The sequence below is a fragment of the Schistocerca gregaria genome, chromosome 1 (assembly GCF_023897955.1).
Source record: "Schistocerca gregaria isolate iqSchGreg1 chromosome 1, iqSchGreg1.2, whole genome shotgun sequence".
Lineage (NCBI taxonomy): Eukaryota > Metazoa > Arthropoda > Insecta > Orthoptera > Acrididae > Schistocerca > Schistocerca gregaria.
In genome coordinates this window covers 262,813,069-262,825,912 of record NC_064920.1, presented here as the reverse complement: position 1 = coordinate 262,825,912, position 12,844 = coordinate 262,813,069, and the positions used below count along the sequence as shown (strand labels likewise).

The 12,844-nt window shown below is 45.3% G+C and overlaps 1 protein-coding gene across 1 annotated transcript in view; it reads right to left on the bottom strand.

The window, feature by feature from the left end:
* LOC126339928 (WD repeat-containing protein 76-like) overlaps window positions 1-12,844 on the bottom strand; it is a 147,777-nt gene that overhangs the window by 112,036 nt on the left and 22,897 nt on the right. The gene's annotated exons all lie outside the window — the stretch shown is intronic.

Here is a 12,844-nt window from a genome sequence, read left to right as displayed (position 1 = left end):
TGGAAAACCCTGCAGTGTAAGACAGAACACAGGTCACCTTCAGAGATGCCTATCTCCAGGAGCAGTTTCCACGTGTTTGGCCAGCCTGTTGGTAAGTTCGTTGCCGGGGATTCTGACGTGCCCTGGGGTCCACACAAACACCACAGAATGGCGGGACTGTTCCAGGGCATAGATGGACTCCTGAATGGACACTACCAGAGGGTGGGGAGGGTAGCACTGGTCGATAACTTGTAGGCTGCTCAATGCGTCCGTACACAGGAGAAATGGCTCGCCACAGCATAAGCAGATGTACTCGAGACCACGAGATATGACAGTCACCTATGCAGTGAAAACACTGCAGCCAATTGGAAAGGAGTGCTGCTCAATATGTCCTCCATGAACATATGCGAAGCCTACGTGACCATCAACCATTGAGCCATCAGTGTAAACAAGCCCTGGTACATTTCAAGAATCGAGAGGTAGTGACAGTGGAGAGCAGCGGGGTTAATAGTCCTTAGGGCCATGCAAAAGGTCCATCGAAGTTGCGGCCAAGGCTTACACCATGCAGGCGTACGTGAACCGACTGCAAGTAGAGGTGGTAAAGGGAAGGACTTCAGAGAGAAGGGACCACACACAAACCACAATCAAGCAGTTTAGCACGTCTGATCTACAGTGGAGGGACACCAGCCTCCACCAGTGCGCTGGCCACTGGATTAGTCCTAAAAGCTCCTGTCACTAATTGAACCCCACAATGGTGCACAGAGATGAGAAATGCAATGCTGAAGGCACTGCTGAACCATAAACCACTCTCCCATAGTCAATTTGGGATTGGACAAGGGCTCTGTAGAGCTGCACAGCTCTGTAGAGCTGCACAGACAATGGAGGGCATTAAGGTGCTGCCAGCACTTCTGCTTAAGCTGACTAAGATGAGGGAGCCAAGTCAATTGAACGTTGAAAACCAGTCCTAGGAACTGATATGTCTCCACTACAGTTAAGGTAAACTGCAGGTCCCGGATGAATGGTACAATGCAGACAGAAGTGCCCAACACGACTTTGCAGCTGAAAACTGGAAGCCGTGGATTAGAGCCCATGACTGCACCTTGTGGATGGCTCCCTGGAGGCACCACTCAGTAACAACAGTACTAGAACAGCAGTACGAAATGCAGAAGTCGTCTGCATAACGAGAAGGTGAGAGGGGGCCTGACAGCTGCTGCTACACTGTTAATTACCACTAAAAATAGAGAGAGACTCAATACAGAGCCCTGTGGGACTCCATTCTTCTGGATATGAATGGAACTATGGGAGTCACCAACTGGATAAAAAATCCAGAGTGGTCCCCAGAGAGCCCAGTCGTACAAAGTGGAAAGGTTATGATGTCGCCAAGTCATATTGTATGCTTCAAGTAAGTCAAAAAAAAAAAGACAGCAATCAGTTGTTGCCATCTGGAAAAGGCTGTTCAGATGGCAGACTCGATGGACACCAGATTATCATGGTAGAGCGACCCTGGCGGAAGCCACCCTGACATGGAGCCAGCAAGCCATGTGACTCCAGGAACCAACCCAACTGCCGACATACCAAACATTCCAGCAGCTTACAAAGTACGGTGGTGAAGCTGATGGGCCGATAGCTATCCACATCAAGCTGGTTTTTACCAGGTTTGAGCACCAGAATGATACTGCTCGCCTGCCATTTTGATGGAAAGATGCCTTTGCACCAGATCCGGTTGAAGACGGAGAATAGACGTCACTTGTAGTCAGATGAGAAATGTTTAATCGTCTGGCTGTGGATGTGATCATGCCCAGGAGCTGTGTTGGGGCAATGAGCAAGGGTACTGAGGAGCTCCCACACTGTAAATGACTGACTGAGCGTGCAAAAGGCCGAGGGGTAATTCTCCGATGCAGAGGCTTGAGCTAAGTACTCAGCAAAGTTCTCGACAATTGCATTATCGTCGGTACAGAACTCACCATTTATGGTGACACCGGGAACAACTGTGGGGGCCTTGTACCCAAAAAGACAATTTGATCTTCACCCAGACTTGGGAAAGTGACATGTGGCACCCAATGGTGGAGACTTATTTTTCCCAACACCACTCCTTCCATTGTTTGATAAGGTAGCGAACACAGGCACGGAGCCATTTAAAGGCTATGAGGTGCTCCAGGAAAGGGTGTCACTTATGCCGCTGTAGAGCTCACTGACGCTCCTTAATTTCTTCAGCGACTTCCAGCAACCATTAAGGGACTGCCTTACAACTCAGGCACAATAAAGAGCGAGGAAGCAGATTTTCTGCCGAAGAAACGATTGTGCTAGTCACCTGATCAACCATAACATCGATGTTAATGCATGGGGAAGATTCAGCAGTGACAGCAGAGGTGAAAGTTCCCCAGTCCGGCTTGTTCAAAGCCCATCTGGACAGGCATCCATGCACCTGACACTGGGGCAGTGACAGGAAGATAGGAAAGTTGTCACAACCACACAGGTGGTCATGTGCTCTCCAGTGGATAGATGGGAGAAGTCCTGGGCTACAAACTGATAAATCAATGGCCGAGTAACTACCATGATTCACACTAAAATGTGTGGCAACCCCAGTATTTAAGAGACAGAGGTCGAATTGCAACAGTAAAGTTTTGAAATCTCTGCCTTGGCCACTAAGCATGGTACCACCCCACAAGGAGTGATGGGCATTAAAATCTCCCAGAAGTAGGAAAGGTTTAGGGAGTTGATAAATGAGTGCAGCTAATACATTCAGGGGTACTGCACCATCTGGAGGAAGATATACATTGCAGGCTGTTACTTCCTGCGTCATCGTTATTCTAACATCCACAGCTTCAAGAGGGGTTTGAAGGCACACATGTTCACTACAGTCAGAGTTTAGGACATAAACGCAACCTCCACCTGACACACTACTATAGTCACTATGGTTCCTGTTTCCCTTATAGCCGCGGCGGACAGGGGTCCGCATTGCTGGAAACCAGGTTTCCTGGAGGACAATGCAGATAGCAGGTGTAAAGCTGAACAGTTGCCATAGCTCGGCCAGGTGGTGGAAAAAATTGTTCCAATTCCACTGGAGGATGGCATTGTGACACTAGGAAGGCATGGAACATTCAATGAGGCAGTTTACACCTCAGAGTCACCCACTGTCACAGATTTACTGCCTGAATGGTCTATACCCATTGTGTCAGTCTGGAGAGATCTAAGTCCTCAGTGGATGTCAAAATCTTCACCGCATCCTCAGCCACAGAGATTGTAGGTTGCAGTGGTGTGGGTGCCACCACAATTTCCCTTTTTGGATTTCTCTCACTGCTCCTTGGGCTTCCCTGCCTGGGAAGATTTCACTGGCTCAGTCTCTGGGACAGAGGATGAGCATGAAGCCCTACAACCAGCTGCTTTTCAGCTCTTCAGTGACTGGCGGGTGTCATCTTTCCCACAAGAAGGAACCTGGGAAGGGAGTGACCCAAGAGACTCCTTCCTAGCGAGAGAAGCCGAAGAAGACTTACACTTCTCTGGCTTAGAAGTGGGGACGGACGACCGTTATGGTTAGGGGGGGAGGAGGGGGGGGGGTGTTCCTCCCAAAGTAGTTGGTGCAGGAGCAACAGGGAGGAAAATGCCCCCAACATCAAGGGGGCAGGTGTAGTCTTCCGGTTCAGAGGTGACCTGGGTTGGCGGAGCTGATGGTGCCAGAACTGCTGTAGCGGCAGCATAAAACGATGTCATATGCACAGGATGCAGGTGTTCAAATTCTCTCTTAGCTTCAGTGTAGGTCATTCTGTCTCAGGGTCTTGTATTCCATGACTTTCCTTTCTTTCTGGAGAATCCTGCAGTCAGACAAGCAGGGCGAATGGTGCTCTCTGCAGTTGACACAGATGTGAGGCGGGGCACATGTAGTATTGGGATGTGATGGGCATCCGCAATCTCGGCATGTGATGCTGGAAGTACAGCAGGAAGACATATGGCCGAACTTCCAGCACTGAAAGCACCGCATTGGGGGAGGGATATAGGGCCCGACGTCACAGCGGTAGGCCATCACCTTAACCTTCTCGGGCAATGTATCACTCTCAAAGGCCAAAATGAAGGCACCGGAGGCAACCAGATTATCCTTTGGACCCCAGTTGACACGCCGGACGAAATGTACACCTCACCGCTCTAAATTGGCACCCAGCTCATCGGGTCAGACTGCAAAAGGTCTCTGAAATATGATACCCTGCACCATATTTAAGCTCTTATGGTGCGTGATGGTTACAGAAACATCCCCCATCTTGTCACAAGCGAGTAACTCCTGTGACTGGGCAGAGGATGCTGTTTTGATCAAGACCGACCCAGATCTCAGTTTGGATAAGCCCTCCACCTCCCCGAACTTGTCCTCTAAAAGCTCAACAAGATGCTGAGCCTTCATCATCATGAAAGATTCCCCCATCAACACACAAACATACAAGGTACTGGAGTGAATAAGATCCGCTGCCATTCTTAGCCTGACATTCCTCCCATGGTTTGGCCAGGGAGGCGAACGATTTGGGACCAATACTTCTGTGTGTTGAATTGAGCTCATTATCACTTAGAGACTGCTGGTGTTCCACCACCAGCAAGAGATGACGGATTACACTTCATCACGTTTCATCCGCCCTGATGCCACCCACTTCGACCAGGGGCCCTCCCCACAGGCGCCACCCAGCCGCAGCAAAGGTCATCTAGTAGGATGGCCATTACCAAGAGTCCCGATGCCCCAAGAGGATGGGCATCTACCCCTTGGCATACAAGGGGAGTTAACGGTGCAGGCATCAGCAGAGCAATCCCTGTGTTGTGATCAGGGGGCTAGAACCAACAGGGTACATGGCGACCCCACAACAACGGACTGGCTACCACACTGGGTATCAGGTGCAAGTAAGTCCATGGTCATTGTCAAGACTGAAAAGAAGTTCTTGTACAAGAAGGCACCTAGAAGAAGATGTGGTGCTCCCCTCATGTAGTACTTTGCACTGAAAGCCCCAAGTAGCAGAAAAAGGGAAGGGGACGGTGATGTTGGATTAGGGTGCCCATCTCAAAGTGTATTTGGAGCCTTGCCAGGGACAGTATGGCATCAGAGGTGGGGGCATGGAGAGAGGAAGCTGCAAATGGTTATCTCTGGGGTAATTCGCACTCACATTGCTGTTCTTTTATACTTTGTTTGGAGGGGGTCTCCCTCACTAATTACACTAATTACATCTGTACAGACCCCTCCAGATGCTCCCTTGGGGCCAGTACAGTTCTGATACTTGTATCTTGGAAGGGTTTGTGAGTAGCCAAATGCTTTGTTTTAGGGCACAAAAAACAACTGGGGCCATACGCGCCCAAGTCAAAACTATAGAACACGAACAGAGAGAGGAAGGAAACTACTATATGTCAGCCCCAATGGAAGTAATAGGAGACAGCTAAAAACAGGCCTGTGGAAAAAGGGCAAAAAAAACACCATACAAAAATGGAGGTCCAAAACTAAAAATTAAATGGCCTTCGTCATATTGCTTCGGCAGAAAGTAAAATGCAGTCAACAGCCCGTGCGTCATTCACTAAAATGGCTGATAAATCAGACGGCAAACCCAAACTGGAACGTAAATTGTTAAAACCATGGCATTCCAGCAGGAAGTGGTGGACAGTTAAAATTTCAGTGCAATGCGTACGAAGTGGTGGGATAGCACCACTGATTGAATGACGATGGCTAAAAAGACAGTGCCCAATATGCAGCAGAGTTAAAATAATCTCCTCCCAGTGGGATGGCCAAGAGGAGGTCGTCCAAGGTGCCGGGAGAGGCTTAATAAGCCTAAGCTTATTCTGGTGAAGGAAGGACCATTGGTGATGCCAAAGGGACACCACCTCCTGACAGATGGCAATGCAGAGATCATTGGAGGGAACATAGGTACTTGGGGCTGAGGTACGAGGACTGCAGCCTTGGCAGCAGCGCCAGATGCTTCATTTCCTAGTACACCGACGTGACCAGGGACCCCACAAACACAGGACATTGGCCACCAACAGGGAGCATGTGAGTTTTCCTGGACCTGCTGCACTAAGGGATGAGCAGTGTACAGTGCACAGAGGCAAAAAGCTTGGCTATAAATACTAAGGAATTGGTCAGAAGCTGATATTAAAAGACATGGGTGCCAATGAAGGCACACCTGATCCCACGGTCAGTGCGAGACCCATCAGTGTCTACAAAAATACTATCGCAAAGTTCCGTGCAAAGGTCGTGAAACTGAAGCCAATAAACCGAGGCTGGAGTAAAGCCCTTAGAAAGTGAATGAAGGCCAAGCTTAACATGGGCTAATTCATGAAGCCAAGGTGGTGAAGGGTTCACACCCACTGGGAAGTTAAGCTGCCAAAGCAAGTAGCGAAAGCTTACTCCAGGAGGCAACAGAGAAGAGGGACGAGCCCCAAATTGATGATCAAAGGAATCATCAAAGGAGGCAGTACAGGAGGGGTGGGCACGCATGGCAAACAAACAGCATGCATACCTACTGAGGAGAAAGTCACGGCAGTAGGACAATGGTAGTTCAGCAGCTTCAGCATACAGACTACCAGGCTGGTGTAAAAGGTGCCTGTGGCCAAACAGATGCCATGATGATGGATAGTGTTGAGATGGTGTAAAGGGATGGGCATATTGATGCATAAACAAAGCACCCTTAATTGAGTTTTGAACAGACAAGGGACTGGTACAAACGGAGGAGGGTGGTTCGATCAGCGCCCCAGGAAGTACCAGACGACATGTAGGATACTGACGGACCGCATACAGCAGGCTACCAGGTAACACACATAGGACCAAGAGTTTCCTATCGAGCTCAAGCACCACGAATTTCGTAGTGTCAACAAACGGAAAGGCAACAGGACCAAGATGGAGAGATGGTGGGAGAAACCATTTGCGCCACCAGAAATTCATACAGACAGTTGTCAGTGGAAAAGCGAAAGCCATTGTCAATTCTCCAGTAGTGAAGACGATCAAGACAGCACTGAATATGCTGCTCAGTGAGACAGGTCCATGGAGAACTGCAATAGATGGCAAAATCATTGACAAAAAGGGAGCCAGAGATGCCCGGTGGGAGACAGGCCATTATAGGGTTAACGGCAATAGCAACGAGGATTACGCTCAGGGCAGAACCCTGAGGCACACCATTTTCCTGGATAAAGACATTCAACAAGGCATAATCCACATGTACCTTGAGAACTCAGTCTTGTAAAAATGCCCAAAGTAAACAGGGCAGGTACCCATGAAAGCCCCATGTCTAAAGAGCACAGAGGATACCAGTTCTCCAGCAGGTGTCATAGGCCTTCTCCAAATTGAAAAACAGCCACAGTCTGGAATTTCTGGAGAAAACCATTCATGACATGAGTGGACGAAGTAACGAGATGATCAACTGCAGAATGCTGTGCTCGAAATCCACACTGTGCATTCGTTTCTAAATGGCGACACTCGACCCATCACACCAGCCAAGCATGAATTACACGTTCCATCGCCTTGCAAATGCAGCTGGTAAGAGAGATGGGGTGGTAGCTAGAAGGAAGGTGTTTGTCCCTAACAGGCTTAGGTATGGGTATCACTGTATCTTCACACCAGAATCCAGGAAATGTACCCTCAAGCCCAGATGTGGTTGTACGTGTTGAGCAGAAAGTGCTTGCATGCACGAGAGAGGTGCTGCAATATCTAACTGTGGATGGAGTCTGGCCCTGGGATGGGGGATCAGGACGAACTGAGAGCATGATCTAGCTCCCTCACAGTAAAGGCGGCATTGTGGCACTCATGATTCTGAGAAGAGAAGGGTATCGCACGAGCCACCTCCACTCATTTCCGATGGATGAAGGTAGAGTGATAGTAGGAAGAGCTCAAAACTGCCACAAAATGGTGGTCCAAGATGTTTGAGATAGCAATGGGGGGGGGGGGGGGGGGGGAGGTCAAAAGAAATCAGTATGTAATGTGAAAGCTCAAACCAGTTGTGAGGATGCAATTTCGTTTCCTGAAAGCAGAGTACAAGAGGATGTTGCGATGCTAAAAGTAGCCGTAAATCCTCTTTGTGGGACCGAAGGCCACAAACATTCCATTGAAGGACAGTCATGAGGAGGAAGAGATGCAGGGGTGTCAACTCAGCAGCCGCCACAGAAGCATCGGCATACTTGTGCAGTCAGTTTGTGGAGTCCAATGCTGAAAAACAGTCGGTGGCGCGCACCAACAAGACAGAGGTCAGCCACACTAAGGAAGCACGTGGCGACACTGTCAAGCAGGATCTTCGAGCCCTTCTGGTTAGAATAAGAGTTGGGTGTTGTTTGGATGGAGGAACAGAGGAAGTCTTCACAAGAGTATTCCTTCTGTCCTTTCCTGCCTGCTGGTTGTGTAATGGGTGGCTTCGCCCCTCGAATCAAGAGTTTTGATGGTTTGTTGCACAGCGGGATGGGGAGACAGCGATGCTACCTTGACACTGGGCAATTTCACAGCCTCAGAGCCAAATTTGAGGTCGCATGTCTGTGTGGCTATGTCCTTCATGGAGCAAGGGGTAACAAGAACATAACTGTAGATGCCAGACAGCAGAACACAGGGTTTGCGACTAGCCAGTAACTTGCGAGCTAGTGGGTAGGCACATTTTCCTCTCTAACAGCCCACTCACGTAGATACACACGACAATCCTGAGCGGAGGCAGCATGTGATGTTAGAACATTTTTGGTCTACACATACTGCAGTAGCCAATATCAAAGCCAAAATTATCATATTAGCAAATGATGCAACAAGAATATCAAATTTGAAGCTGGATCTTTACCAGGCATCTGTTAACAGACCTCTATATATTGGTGCAGAAATTTGTATATAACAGAATGAAAGTGGATAGGGAATTATCTATCTAGCAACTAGGTAAAGTTATCCAGCTGCCAAGTCTAAAAATCAGCATGGTTTCTGATATATGATCTTCACTGCCTGGTGGTCTCTGTTAACAGTATCTTTAATGCAATAACATTGTTGGGAAAAACATGCCAAGATGATACTGTAGTCTTTGGGTCCTGACCATGAATCATGGAACAATAGACCTCTTTCACTAAGATATTCAATGGGTTGTTTATAAATAACTTTTCTGTTGCCAGTCACAATTTTCTTTTCTTTATATTTTACATGACACATTCCGGAAATAATTCATTTTTTAAAGGGTGTTTTCCTCTGTGTACTAAACCATTTTTACATAATGCTTTTTATGTGTGAGGTTCTGCTTTGTTCTGTTGAGTTTACTGCGATGTATGAAAAAAAGCACAATTTTAGTTGGTAATCAATTCTTATATCTAGGTAGTGGCAAAATCTGGGAGAATTTGCACTTAGTTTTCTTATGTACAATTTGTGCAAAGTCTCACACATGCTAAACATCACATGCAATTTTCTTGTACACTATACATCAAGAACAACTTACATAAACAGATATATTTTTAGAGGTAGCTGAAAGAGTATGATACATATACTAAGACCATGCAGCTCATTAGAATGAAATTACAATAAAATGAACACCCTTAGCTGCTTACAGGCATTGACATATGTCAAGAGTATGATGTGTTTGTGTAGGCTTAAATGTGCTGTGTGTACTTGGTGTTACAATTTTGGCCTGTTTGTCCCAAGAAGAACACACAGCATTCTTGGCATATTTTGTATATTCCAGAGTGAGCATGGGATATGTATATACTTTACGTATTAGTTCTTGTTGTAGTTCATTAAATTTAAAAAACTACTTGTACCTTGTGGTTTTTGAAAATATTTGCTATCTTCTGTGAATACTGCCAATATACTGAATGCTATATACATGTTTGTTTTTATCTTTTTCTTTTTTGGTGCAGAGTGTGCGCACGTATGCAGTGTAAGCAACCAGATGGCCTAGAAATGAGATCATGTACATATGGAATCATAGCCTACATATAGAACAAAACTTATTTAGCATCCAAGAACCATGTTTTAAGACAATTTAATTTGATAGGAGATATGTAAATGACACACTACTATAAGTTAAAGGTAATGCCAAAGACATAAGACATTCTAAACTGCTTCAATAATCTACATAGGAAAATTACATTTACCATGGAATATGAACAGGTGGAAATTATCAATTAACTGGACCTAAATATTACAAGAGACACCACATGCACATTCAAAAATAACAAAAATACCGTGATGACTGACACCACAATTCCTGCAACCTAATGTCATCTGAACATCCACAAACAGGCAGAAAACTTGCGACAAGAAATAAAGTTAAACAGGTCCTTGGTTGACACAATCCTAGACAATACCAAGAAAGACCCACAACAAACTGCATCACAAAAGAAAAAGACAAAAACATACTTATATCTAACATCCAATACACCATCAATATATCACAGAATATTGCAAATCTTTTCAAAATCCACAAAGCAAAATTGAGTTTTCTAAATCCAATGAACTGCATCAAAAACTTATATGTAACTAAGTACAAACTTGACCCTTGCTCACTCTGGAATATACAAAATAGTAAGCCAAGAATGCTTTGTGTTTACCTACGACAAACATGCTAACTGTAGCACCAAGTACCCCCCCCCCCCCCCCCCCCCCCCACACACACACACACAAAAACTACTCTCACTCACATAACCATAATCTCTGGTAGCTGAAGCCAGACAGCAAGTAGAAGCACATGATGGGACTTGCATTTGCGTGTGTGTTTTGTGTGCGGCCGGGGGGGGGGGGGGGGGGGCATTTTCAACAAAGGCCTTGTTGTCCGAAACCTCACTGTCCCAACTGCCTTTTTTGTGCCTAACTGGGACTCAACATCTCTGCTATGAGATAATTCCATCATTTCCTGAAATGTATCATGTAAAAGATAAATAAATGAAAATAATGACTTGCAATAGACAAGTTATTTATAAACAAACCCACCATTTTACAGTCTTACGCTTTCAGCAAATCATAACTGATCCAATCAGAGGAAGTAGTTCACTGGGAGATTTTCAAGTGCTCTTTACTTATTTTGCCACTTTAATTCACTTCAACAAGGATGTTCTGTGGACACACTGGTGTTCTTTGCAGCCAGTGGGCCAAATGTCCCTTGTGTTTTCTACAACAAATGTAAACCAAATTGGACACACTACCATTGACGACCACAATCACATCTATTGTATAAAAATGTGGGCCTATGAATGGGCTGTACAATATCATTTTATTTCTTCCTTGTTTGCAATAGTTTTGAGGAAGGCAATAGTCCATTTTCAAAAATGAAAATAAAAAACCATCTGCCACATATGTTCCTGGAGTCAGCATAACAATATGGTCTTCTCTAATCTCTTCGAAAGCCATGAACATAGCTGTGTGCCAGGAGAAAGCTATATTCTTTGTAGGCATTGGCAAATGCAAAGAAACTGTCCAGAGCAACTGCTCTAGCAGCTTCTACAGTGCAGATTTGAATGGGCCAATAGTGGACTGTGGATATATTGTCTCTAGCTCTATCAGACAGGGCTCTCAGACTTCAATTCTGATGTTTTTGTTTCCCTTTAAGTGAGCTGACCCATGCCTTTTCCACGTTACAAACTACAATTACACTGCCACTGGATTGCAAGTCAAAGCAGCTTTGATAGATCACTGGTTAATATTATAAATTCTAAGCACAGTTATAAAAATTATCAAATGCTGTCCAATCGTCAAAACTCTGCAACAAACTTCTGATATTTTTGGGGATGAACCTGCATATTAAACTTTACTTTTAGTGGTGGTGGTGGTGGTTAGTGTTTAACATCCCGTCGACAACGACGTCATTAGAGACGGGGCGCACTCTTTACTTTTAGTTCCTTCAGCTGCTGGATGTAGCACTTCCAGAGCCAATCCTCCAATTTCATATATATTAGTTTCGATTAGATTATGTATTACCCAATACATAAATGCAAAATACCCGTTCATACAGTAGCTTAAAAACATTCCAAGGATTAACTGCCTTCTGTCTATCACGTCTGCTTCTTCTTGATTATCATCAAACACAGTAACAACAGTCTCATTCATATTACGTGTTTGATGTTCAGATAACACTAGTGGCCCCACAGCTTTACAGATGAATGGCATCAATATCTATTCAAACAGGTACAATGCTACATTTTAAGCACATTTCCATTAAGTTCAACCTGCTCAAGGTGGGATAATTCGTTCGTAAGCAAGCTTAACTTCCACAACTGTTAGTTCCATCCTCAGCAGAAAAAGGAATAGGATGGATAAGGTGCATGTCACACAGGCAACTGACAGTGAATGAACAATACCAGGAAGTGTTCCTCATATTTTGCAAAGAGTGGACACGTTGTGTAAGCATATCCCATTTCAGGAGTATAAAAATATCTGAGAATGCTCTCAGCAATGTGACATCCCCTTTACTGTTAGAGTTTGGAAACTATTGGAGGGGGTTATACATTATAGCCATAATTTATGAATGAATAAGGGTGGATGTGTGTGAGCTTACCCCATAAGCACACATTATACCTTAAAACACACACACACACACACACACACACACACACACACACACACACACACACACACACACACAGTGTAACATGGGAAGAAAGATATTTGAATACTTCTTTTATTGCCATGATTAATTTATCTTCATAGGCTCTACAGGATTGATTCTTAGGGTGTTGCAAGGTTTGAAATTCCAACACAAAAAAATGGATATGCAAAATTTTCTAATGTGATTCTTGTGAAATACTTTGAAATGAAGTTTGCTATGGCTAGACAGTGGCTCGTTAACTACTCCAACCACACATTTTCCCAGGCACATTTACAATGACAGCATGCCACAGGATGGCACCCAACTTCAAACGCAAGAGAGAAACATTCCTGAACTCAAGTACCAGAATTAACACATGCTGA